This window comes from Notamacropus eugenii, chromosome 6 (genome assembly GCF_028372415.1).
Source record: "Notamacropus eugenii isolate mMacEug1 chromosome 6, mMacEug1.pri_v2, whole genome shotgun sequence".
Classification (NCBI taxonomy): Eukaryota; Metazoa; Chordata; class Mammalia; order Diprotodontia; family Macropodidae; genus Notamacropus; species Notamacropus eugenii.
Genome location: NC_092877.1, coordinates 334534600 through 334546671, shown reverse-complemented (window position 1 = coordinate 334546671; position 12072 = coordinate 334534600). Strand labels below are relative to the sequence as shown.

The 12072-nt window shown below is 38.3% G+C and overlaps 1 long non-coding RNA gene across 1 annotated transcript in view; it reads left to right on the top strand.

Annotated features, from left to right (window-relative positions):
- The window catches only part of LOC140509993 (uncharacterized), a 31368-nt gene extending 19684 nt beyond the window's left edge, over positions 1-11684 (top strand). The window contains exons 2-3 of the long non-coding RNA XR_011969031.1: positions 9165-9271; positions 11354-11684. This is a non-coding gene — a long non-coding RNA (uncharacterized lncRNA). The remainder of the gene's footprint in view (positions 1-9164; positions 9272-11353) is intronic.
- The last annotated feature ends 388 nt before the right edge of the window (positions 11685-12072 follow it).

Sequence of the window (12072 nt, the reverse complement as noted above, 5' to 3'; positions counted from 1 at the left end):
GTCATATTGGGGCACTGATATTTCTCTACATGTCTTTTCCAAAAGCTGTTTTCTTTCTCTCTCAGTTTCTCCTCAAAAAGAATCTGGAACCATGTGTGTAACCTCTTTCAATAGAGGATGAAATCAAAATGTCTTTCCTCTCCCAAGATCTTATGCTACCTCTGTCCTTCACAAAGGATCACAGATATATAATTGCTCAAGACCTGAACCCAAGATTACAAAGGTAAATACATCATATATACCAAAAGAATATAAGGTATTTATTAGAGGAAGGGTCCTAGAAAGTACAGGAGGCGATCAGGGAAAGCTGAAATGAGCTGAATTTTGAAACTAGAGATTGCAAATGGTAGAGGAGAGGAGGGAGTGCTTTCTAGCCATGATGGACAGAAACTATGAAGGCACAAAAATAGGAGATGGAGTGTCTTTTGTGTGTAAAAGTGGGCAAGTTGATATGGCTGATCACAGAATTCAGGAAGGACATTAACATAAGAATAATCAAAGGTAGAAAGGGCTCAGGTTGTAAAGAATTTTTAAGTGATAAACAAAATATACATTTGGAACTAGAATTAATGGGGAGCTTCTAAATTTGTTCCTTGGGGAATGATATTAGACATAAAGTTCAGGAAAATGCTTTGGGAATCATATAGGAGAGAGATTGGGTTTAGGGCAGGAGATGTACTAAGTGCTTATCTTAGAATGATGGCCATATGAGTAGAGCGGAGGGGACACTTACAGAGATTTTTTTTCTACATAAAAGTGACAATATTGAGCAACTAATTGGATATATGAGGTCAGCGAGAATGAGCAGTCAAAGAAAACACTAAGATTGTGAACACGTATTTAGGGGGTGTTGTCCTCTACAATGATGAAGTTCAGGACAAGAGTGGTTCTGGGTGAAATGATAAAAAGTTCCGTTTTGAACATGAATTAGAGATGCCTGTGGAACTTCTGGATGGAAATGTCCAATAGCAATGTGTGATGCAATACTGGGTTCAGATTAGAGACAGGCAGCTTATATAGATGTGGGAGTCATTTGCATAGAGATCTTTGGAAATGTAATGAGCTCATGAAGTAAATCAGTGCAGTGACCAAAGAGAAAAGAGCCCAGGAGAGAGCCTTAGTATATGCTCATGTTGAGGGAGTATAACACTTGATGATTAATCTGCAAAGAAGACGAAAAAGGAATAATCAGATACATAGAAGAACTAGGAGAGAAGAGTGCTACGAAAACATAGAAACAAAAGAGTATGAAGAGAGATTGATCAAGAGTGTCAGATTCTGCAGATGTGTAATGGTAATTTAGATGGAGATCTTTCCCATTCATTAATTGGCCCATGTGACCTTCTTGGGTAACATGGAAGTCTAAGTCACATGGAGTCTATGATGGGAGGAATTTGCTAAATGGGTGGCACAGGAAGGATGGAGCAGGAAGAGGCAGAGCTGAGAGTAAATTGGTCAGAGCAATCAGAACTGAGGGAGAGAGAGGAGGCAGACAGCTGGATCTTGAGTGTTTGTTTGTGGAAAGGCGGTAGCATGGGGAAGGCTTAGGGGTGGTGTTGGTCTCTGCACTGCTTTTATGCACCGATTTTTGTTACTGTAGTGGATTTGGCTTTATGGTGTCTGAATAAATGTTTTGGTTCTGTCTTCCATGTGGAGAATCTGTTGCATTTTGCGATTCAGAATTTGCCAGGATATTTATTCATGGACCACTGTAGGTGCTGTGAATATGATATTGGTGCTACAAGATGTCAAGGAGGAAAAGATTTGAGGAGATTTGTCAATTAATACTTCATTAGAAATTTTGTAGAGAACAGTTTCACTTGGGTGATAAAGTAGAATGCAGGGTAATAAAGAGGAAAGTTAGAAGAGATGAAGTGGAGGTGCTAGTGTGGTTGGCATTTTCCAAGAGTTTGGCTGAGTAAAGGAGATATATAGGGATAGTAAAATCCAGTGAAGGTTTTTTAAAGGATAGGAGACATGGATGTTGTTTTTGTTGTTGATTCTCTTGGAGGAAGACAATACCAGGACTTTCAAGTGAATTGGACTTAAGTGAGGGAGAGCTTTGCAAATTTACCAGTCTCACTTTCTCCTCTCAAGTCATCTAGTTCTTATGGTAATGATAATAAATGTCAGAATGACAGGAGATGACCCTGCAGGTGTATTTGTAGCTAGCAGGGAAGGAAGCAGTAGATGGAGAGAGAAGAAGAAGAAGAAGAAGAAGAAGAAGAAGAAGAAGAAGAAGAAGAAGAAGAAGAAGAAGAAGAAGAAGAAGAAGAAGAAGAAGAAGAAGAGGAGGAGGAGGAGGAGGACGAAGATAAAGAGAGGGGGGTGATAATAGTGGGGGCGATCTTCCTTCTTAAGATCTTTTTGGATCCTGAATTATCCAGGGTGTTAACTATTCTTTCCAGGTTTGTGACATCTCCAACTTTGAATCAAATTCAATCATAAGAGCATAAATACCTTTACCAATATCGTTAATAAAAATGTAAAACAGCACAGAGATAAGCATGGATACTTGGAGTACTCCATCTGAGATTCCCTCCCAGGAGGACAGTGAGTCATTACCTGCTACTCTTTAGACATCCAACTAGTTTTGACTATATATTGCCTAATCTCTGTCTCTCATACACCCACATAAGGGGTAAGTAATAGATTAAGTAATAGATGTTTATAGAAGTGTCCTTGGAATTAGGAAGACTTGGTTTCTAATTCTGGCTGTGTAATATTAACTTTATTTCCATTGGCAAGTTAATTAATCTCTCAATGATCTAAACAAAACTAATTCCAAAAGTTAAGGAAAAAATTTCCAACCTGTATTGAAAAAGAGAGTTTCTGTCATATGAGATTCTCACACACATGCGCACACACACACACACACACACACACACACACACATGCACACACACGCACACACACATCCCAGCTCTCAACCCTCTAACCCTGCCCTTCTCTTCCCTTACTAAACCTCCCAATCTCTCTTTGCTATGGGCATTTACTCACAAGGTTACAATGCATTGTGTGCTGTTTATAATAATGAAGTTACCTTAACAATTCACAATTGTTAACAAGGTATTTTAATAACAACACTTTAAAGAACGGTTGATTTAAAAAAACAACTTTCAATCAATGGAACCCTTAACGTAGAAGAAAATAAACGAACGAAAAAAAACTCAGTCTGCACCAAACATAGCTTCAACCTAGATGTAAAAAACAATCTATATAACTTTCTATCTATCATGGAGTTTTCAAAGACCTTTTATCATTAAATAGAGTAATTACTAAACCCAGGGCAAAGACCAAAGCATAGAAAGGAGATAGTGTTAGCTGTGCAGCTGTCTGCCGTGGTTAATGCCTAGGGGAGGGCATGTCTATGTAAAGGTAGGATCCTGGCCTGGAGAAAAACATTTACAGTCTAAACAGACATGTCTTTGCCTAGCAACGAAAACAAACCCAAAACAATAATTTGGGCCAAAGTGCCCTTTCCAGCTGAGTTGCTGCCCTGGGAATATTAAGCGGGGCTGAGCATTCAACCAAAGGCACAAAGATGCAGACACCTACATGTGGCTGAAGATACTCCTGCAACATATTGCATATTATTCATGGTCCAACATGAAGGTTGACCTTAGGTGGGAAATTAAAAGAAAGGATGAGAGCTTATTCTCCAGAGATACAACATGGGCTGAGAATTCACAAGTCAGCACTACTAAGGCATCTGGATCTCACTCTAATACCCCTTATTGATAAATTGATAAATACTTTGAATTTATGCAAATCACTATTAGGGTATGGAGGATAAAGGGGTGAATTGACTATTTCCTTATATATATTCTTATTGCATCTGAAAAAAGAAAAGAATGAAAGGAAACTTTGTCATGCTTCCAAAACATTGTGGATCAACAGTATAAAACAAAGTTAATTACACTGATATTTAAATATTAGAACCATTGGAATCGTAGGGTTTATGAAGTTGTAGATACTTCTTGACAGACATATTCTAGCTCCTCCATCTTAGTAGACAGTCTCCATAAGATGCTGCGGATAGAAAAATCTATTACCAGAAGCCATCTTCCTGAAAATAAGCTTCTCCTAATTTAGCAAGCCCAGTCCTCGGATATCCATGACCCGACACGTACACCAAGAAGTTTTGACTTGGTGGGTCCTGTTGAGACTTGTGCTCCCTCTTAGCTCTTTCGTTCTGATTTCGCAGCTTTCAGATGCCTTTTACCATGATTCCCTTCCTAATAGTGCTGCTTCCCATGAAGAGGCAAACCTTTCCTTGCCAAGGTTAACTCCTCTACATGAGTAAGTGATGCAGTTCCAACCTAACTCCTTCAGAAGAGTTCTCCTTTGATCATCCTTCCTTTCTTACTAATGTTTCATCTCTTTTTGTCCTTAAATTGTTTCCCTGCTGCTTATGAATATTTCTATGTCTTCCCCATCTTCAAAAAAGCTCTCCTTTGATCCATCCTTGCTTGTGAGCTATCATCACACGTTTCACCTACCTTCTGTACCCACACTCTTTGGTAAAGCTATCTACAATAGAAGTCTCTATTTCTCCTCTCTTCTTAACCCTTTACTATATGGTCTTTTACTCAGTCTTTCTACTAAATCTACTATCTTCAGTATCCCTTAATTGTCAAATCTAATGAATTTTTCTCAATTTTCATCTTTCTGGACCTCTCTGCAGCTTTAGACATTGTTGATCACCTCCACTCAGTGATATCCTCTTCTATGTTTTTGTGATAGTATTCTCTCTTGGTTCTCTTTTTAAACATTGGACTATTTCTTAGTGTGTTTTCCTGGATCTTCATCCAGGTCATACTCACTAACTATGGTTACTGGTTAGATATTTCCAAAAGCTCTGTAACTTTGGGAAAATGACTTAACTTTCTATTGTTTTAGGTTAGAAGTGACAAATATGCAGTTTGTGGACAGCATCCACTCTGCAACATTCCCTAGGGTGTTCAGAATCAAATTAAAATAGAACTTGGAAATATTTAAGAACATAAATAAAAATACAATAAAACATAGATATTTTCAAAAGACAAGTAGGTGGCACAGTGGATAGAGTGCCGGCCCTGGACTCAGAAGGACTTGAGTTCAAATCTGGCCTCAGACACTTACTAGCTATGTGACCCTGAGCAACTCACTTGACTCTGTCTGCCTCAATTTCCTCATACATAAAATGAGCTGGAGAAGAAAATGGAAAACCACTCTAGTATCTTTGCAGAGAAAACCCCAGATGGAATCACGAAGAATTAGACACAAGTGAAATGACTGAATATATTTTAAAACTAAATCGATACACAGACTGCAGGGATCTATCCAAGTTTTAACAGCAGTACTGTAGACAACTCTCCAAGAGTACACATCACAGAGAAGGTGCTGACCAATATTGCTCGAAGAAATCTCCTTATCCAAAGGTTCCCAATACCAGTAAAATCATAAGTTCAGTTGCTATCCCTATCCAACAGTACTACATAGAGAATTAGTATGGCATTGTACATAGAGACACTATCCCATGTTACCTAATTCAGAACAGAACACAGTTTAACTGTGCTGGGGAGCCAGTATTGTGGAGTGGAGAGAGATTGGGCTTAAGAGGGAGATAGACTTGACTTCTAGTCCTGCCTCTGACACACAGTAACATTTCTTCAATGGCTCCCTATTACCTCTAGGATCAAATTAAAAAAATACTTTCTTTGGCATTGAAAGTTCTTTACAAACTGACCTATTGCTACTTTGCCAGCCTTCTTACCTTCAACTCCCCTCAACATATTCTAAGATCTAGGGACGCTGGCTTTCTTTCTGTTCCTTGAAAATGAGTCTTTAACTTCCTTCTCTGATCCTTTTCCCTGGCTATCCAACATTCCTGGAACAGTCTCCCTCCTTACCTTTGCCTGTTGACTCCTTGGGCTTCTTTTCATGACTCAGCTCACACTGGATCTCCTGTAGGAGTTCTTCCCCGCTACTCCCTCTCCCATTGCTAGTTGCTGTTCACTGACATTACTTTCCATCCACTCTGTATGTATCTTGCATATTCACAATTGTTTTCATGGTCTCTCCCCCCTTTAGATGGTTAGCATCTTGAGGGCAGAGTCTAAATTTTTCCAGTTATTTGTATCCCTAGCACCAGCACAGTCCCTGGCACATTGCAAGTACTTAAAATGCTTGTTGACCGGTTGACTGAGTGAGCATGGCTAGTCACTTAAATCTCTCACATTTCCATGAAATTCTCTACAGCAGCAGTACCAAACAAATAGAAATGGTAGCTTCTAAACCTGTGGACCACATATTGACTTAATTTTAAAATGTAATATCATCTATGTTTTATGATATTTCAATTTATTTTGCTAAAAATTTCCCAATTACATTAATATGCTTTGAGCCATAGTTGGGATTATTTCAGGCCTTAAATATTTGTCACCTGTGCTCTACAGAGTGTAAGATGTAAAATTGCTCCTTGTCAAACTGAAATCACATATCTGGACCAACAAACCAAGTCAGTATCATTTATAAATTCTAGGTCCGTTACCAAAATTTTTATTTTGTAAAGTGCCATTGTTATGGGTTAAACCCCTCCTAAGCCCTTTTCTGACTTGATATCAGCTATATGGTTTATTCTGAGAATTGAATTTGTGTCTTTGAGTTCTGATTTCTCTCTAGGTGTAACAGGAGTTCATTTCAGTACCTGAATGCTCCAGCTGTGTGAGGCTGATGAAACTATGTTAGAATTTACAAACTGCTTTGTGAAAAAAGAAAACTCTATAAACACCTACAATGAGGCTATGTAACAGATGGCTTGGAAATCATGTTTTCTATGCAAAGTGTATAGTTTTCCAGGAAAGGGGTGATTTTATTTTATTTTTTTTCTTCTTTGCAACTTTGTTTTATAGAATCATAGACTGAGATGAAATTATGAGACATCCATTAGTCCAGCTGTCTGCTGCCAGGATTTTACCTTCATCACTGAAAGTTTCAAACTATTTTGCAACAAATGTGAAGTTATATTAAATAATAACAACAGCTGAGATTTATGGTGCTTTATGATTCATCTAGCACTTCACATACGTTGTTGTATCCAGGGTTTAATCATTTTGTCAGAATGTTTTTCTCCATCCAAATAGATACGCAAACTACAGGGGAGTCTCGGGTTGAGTCCTGGATGTCTAATCTTGGGGAAGTTCATTGACCTGAGTCTCAGTCTCTACATTGGTAAAATGGGGATTAGAAAAAGAGACATTTATTGTGATGAAAGTGCTTTATAAACTACTTTGTAGTGTGGAGTAAGTAGCTTAAAATGCTTTATACACGTGGATTGTGACTGACCTCTCCCCTAGCTGTCATGCAGAAGACTCAAAGGAAAAAAAAAAGATTGATTTGCCATTTTTAATTCTTCCAAGTTCACAGGATGCTGGTGTTGGGAGCACAAGGGCAAAGCCCTGTATGTTTATAGGACACTAGATTTGAAGCTGCAGTATATTGGGAAGAGTACTGCCTTTGGAATTCTATTCCCCCTCTTAGAGTTTACTCTCTGTGTGACCTTGGGCAAGTCACTTACATCCCATGTCTTCAGTTCCTTTGTCTGTAAACTGATGGGCTAGATGGCTTTTGAGATCATTTCCAAACCTAGATCTATAATCCTCTAAATCCTAGTCTCATCCTCTTGATTTTATAGGCAATGCCTTTTATTCCTATTGGTGATAAGTGACTTGTCAATGTCACAAAGCAATTTGTAGCACTGAAATTTAAATGAAGGTCCTCTGATTTTAAATCTAGCATCCCATTGTCTTGGAGTACCAGGAGGATTGCTCAAGGGATGCATTGCCTACTTGTTGGCTGTAATCCAATTCTTCTCTTAGATTATTTAAAGAATAAGAATGCCTTTACTGGCCCCTTGGACTTCTGGGAAGAATCATATTTCTGCTTAAGGGAAAAAAAGTGTCTGAGTTGTTCATTCTTTCATTCAATATGCATTTATTTAGCATGTAGTAAATTCAATGTAATGTGGTAGCTGCTGGGTAAGATATGAAGACAAATAGGAACTGACCATAGCCCTCAATGAACTTTAGAAGGGATGGCTTGACCTAGGCCTAGGGTGACAGGGCAGAATTCTGGATAAATTCATGAAAGGAGGTATCTTCACCTTCTGAATGAAGAATCCTAACTTATCCTTAGATAATTTCTAAGAACAACATTCTGTTGCTCTGGCAATTTAACAGAAATTATATCAGAAAACATCAGGGCTCTAGAAAGCCAGAGACATCCGTAAGTAATAAGTGAGAGTGAGATAGTCTTTAATACCTTGGGGCACTAGGCAAGAGATTGAAGGGCTTGAGGAAACCCCAGGACAAGATTTGGAGAGATCACTATTTCAGAATTCAGCCAACAAGTCTGTTTTTCTTGGTGGTCTCAGAAGGCTGGCTGTTTATGTGTTGAGTGGACCAGTGGTAGAATTATTGATATTCTGCAGTTTGAATGATGATAGTTAGGATTATATTAGAAGTCTATGAAAGTGGTCTCTGTAAGGCTGGATGAATTGAATAAGTAAACAGGTTGAATCAACAAGTTATTATAAATACTATGTGTCAGGCATTGTGTTGAGCTGTTGAGGGTACAAAGAAAGAAGGGCACAATACAGTCCCTGCTTTTGAAGAGCTCATAATCTATGGTTTTCAGTTCAAAGATGGGATGGGCTATTCCTAAATATTATTGGGCATTCTTGTAAGGGATAGGAATTGGGCCTTTGATTTTATTAATACAGGGAAATCTTCCATGAGAAAACTCTCTCCACCAATGCAAGCTATCTCCTCTGAAACTTACAACCTTGGAGACTCGCCTAGATCGCTGAGCAGTCAAATGACTTTCCCAAATACTTATGTGTCACTGGCAGGACTTGAACCGAGATCTTCCTGACTCTGAGGTCAGTCTTCTCTCAACCCTGTCAGGTTGCCTCTACAAATTAGATTAAATATGGGTGAATGAGCAGCAACTGTGATCTCAATGCTGACCTATAGGAGGAGCTCAAAGGCAATAAAAAGAAAAAAAAAAAACAATTTATTCCTAAAGCCAGACTTTGTGCCCTCTGGAAGTGCTGACTCAGGAGTAGGGTGTGTGGGCAAGTCCTGGCAGGGTGAGGTAACCTCAGTCTGATTCTATTATAGTTGCCAACTGGCCACATTTGGAAGGAGTGGAAAGAAAAAAGGGAAAGATGAGAGGAAAACTTCGGATCTGAAAATCCTTCTGTTCCATTGAAGAAATGGAAAAATCTGTAAGTTAAGCAACTTGCCCAAAGCCAACAAAGACAGTAAGAAACAAAGCCAGTGTTCAGACCCTCCCCACCTTTTCTGATTTTCAAATCCAGTGGGCTTCGGACTACCTCACAGCTCTCTCTGCACTTTCTTGACTTTAAGGGAAAAAAAAATGAGGACTCAGCAACAGCAAATACTTACTACACTTTATTAAACCTAAATAGCTGTGCTGGGCACTGGGGAATTCAAAAACAAAGAGATCCCAGTCCCTAGATTACATTCTACTGGTGGGAGAGAAGAATGTATTCATTAAATGACATACTGCAGTTTTTCTGCATCTTCCCCCCTAATCACCGTGCCAAATGTTGGAGATTCAATCTCTCTGTCTCTCTGTCTCTGTCTCTCTCTGTCTCTCTCTTTCATACGTACACACACACATACACACACACACACACGTGAGAAATTCCAAGAGATTACAACATTGAGCAAAGTGGAGCATTACAGTGGACAGGAGATATGAAATCACAGATAGGCTTTGTGGTCCAGGTGACTCAGTGATGGGACCCATGACATTGTTATTCCAGTCAGGAGTTGCCCAATAGAACATACTATTCAGGTAGTTTGGTAGGGGAGATATACCAGGATGAAAGTTCTGTTGGATACTCAGCTAGCTGCAGAGATATTTGGAAGCAGCTGGTAGAAAATCAGTCATGGGAGCTCTGGTTCAAAGACAGAAGTAGAGAAAATTCCAATCTCACACAGGGGATGGGGTTAGGACGTTGGCAATTAGAGAGAATACTTTTAAAATCTAGTATCAAGGGTAGGGAACCTGCAGCCTTGAGGCCACATGTAGACCTCCAGGTCCTCGAGTGTGGCCCTTTGACTGAATCCAATCTTTAGAGAATAAATCCCCTTAATAAAAGGATTTGTTCCATAAAACTTGGACTCAGTCAAAAGGCCATACCTGAGGACCTAGAAGGCCACATGTGACCTCAAGGCTGCTGGTTCCTCATCCCAGACTCTAGTCATAAGACAGAACAAGAATAAGAAAAAGTCTTGGTGACTCAGGTACAAGTTCAATTTAATATATTTTTTCTGCGGGACTATAGTATATGCAAAACATTGTGGGGGACACTGTAAATACAAAAATTATGTAGACAGACTCTGTCTTCAAAGACTTTGCAATGTAAGAGCCTAAAGTCTTAGCTTGATATTACTATTTGTCTGCTCAATAAATTTCAATAACATCCTTTAAATTCTGAATTAAAATGCAAGCTCCTTAGTTTGATATTTAAAGCCCTTTGACATCTGGGTGGAGCCTAGCTTTCCTCCCAATCACATACTCTCTGTTCCAGCCACATTGGCCTATGTATTCTTTCCCAAGTCCCTGTGTTAATATTCACCATCCTCTCATGACTAGAAAGAACTCTCTTCGTACATACCTCCAATTCACAGAACCTCGAAGTCTCATTCAAGACTCAGCTAATCGTATCTATGGGAAATGATATTTTTTTTAAAAGAATGAAAAAGGATTTGTAGGGCTCATTTAGAAATTATGGACTGGATCTATTTTTTTTAAAAATAAATTAGTGAAATTAGTACACATTTGAATAACTATATTATCGCTTCCTTTCTGTTGGCAATACTCATTCATTAAAATGTCCATATTTTTATTAAGATTTAATGTTTTCAAAATTGGGTAACTTTAAAATAATGCCTTATTCTTAATTCCTAAATTAACTCTATTTAGCACTGATAAAAATTTACCTCAGGACTTTGTTTTCAGGATAACTTGTCTTATGATGTACCATGCAGGGACATAAAACGCAATTGAGAACTAAATAATTATATGTTAGTAGAGAGCCCCAGGCCAGTAATACATTGAATGAACATCTACTATTTAAAAAAAATAGAACTTTCTTTCATGTTGTGCTATCAAATCTTATGTCAAGGCAATAAGATTAAGCAAATAGATGATAGCTCAAGCAAAAACAAAGTGTCATGGTAAAACAAAACTTAGACAATCTTCAATCTAGCCGAAATACTTGCTAACTTGGTATTATTGTAATTGTCCTCTTTTGCATGCACTTAAATCACCAAAGATGGAGGCATCTTCATGGGACATGGCATGTACCTGATTCTGGGAGAAGACATCCTACATCCCCCTACTATGTGGATAGTAGCAAGCTCTTTCCATTGTGACATTGTATTGCCAGAGCAGATCCCTAAAACTTGAAGAACACCATGGTGGAGGTCTTGAGCCAATGGAAGAAAGACAAAATATAACCCCTTCCTCCAGACTATCAACTGGAAAACTCTAGGGGAGGAGTGAAATGCAGCTTGCTTGGCTTTTGGATAATGCAGTCCAGAGAATTCACTGTCAAAGTACAATATATTATTGAACATTAAAATTAAGACTTTTCCATTATCAGAGTTATTGTTGATTTTGTTATAAATAATCTTAACTAATTTGTCATTAGCAAATTATTAACTAAAGAATATCACTGAATATAAAAAAATAATATTCAATTAGACGAAAAAATCTATTAGAAAAGAGAAACCTTGGAGAGACAGGATCACTGTCTTCCAATAAGATATAGTCATGTAAGAGGAATTAGTCTTGTACTGTTTGACCATAATACAGTTCAGGGGGTTAAAGTCACAAGGAGACAAATTTGACCTCAATATTAGAAAACAGTAATAAATCTCCAAATTTAGTTGTCTTTTGACAACTGTCACTGTTGGACACTTACAGTAGGATGACTGTCTCTGTTATGGGAGGTCATCAAACAGATGCTGAATGCGGATTAGTTAGGATACC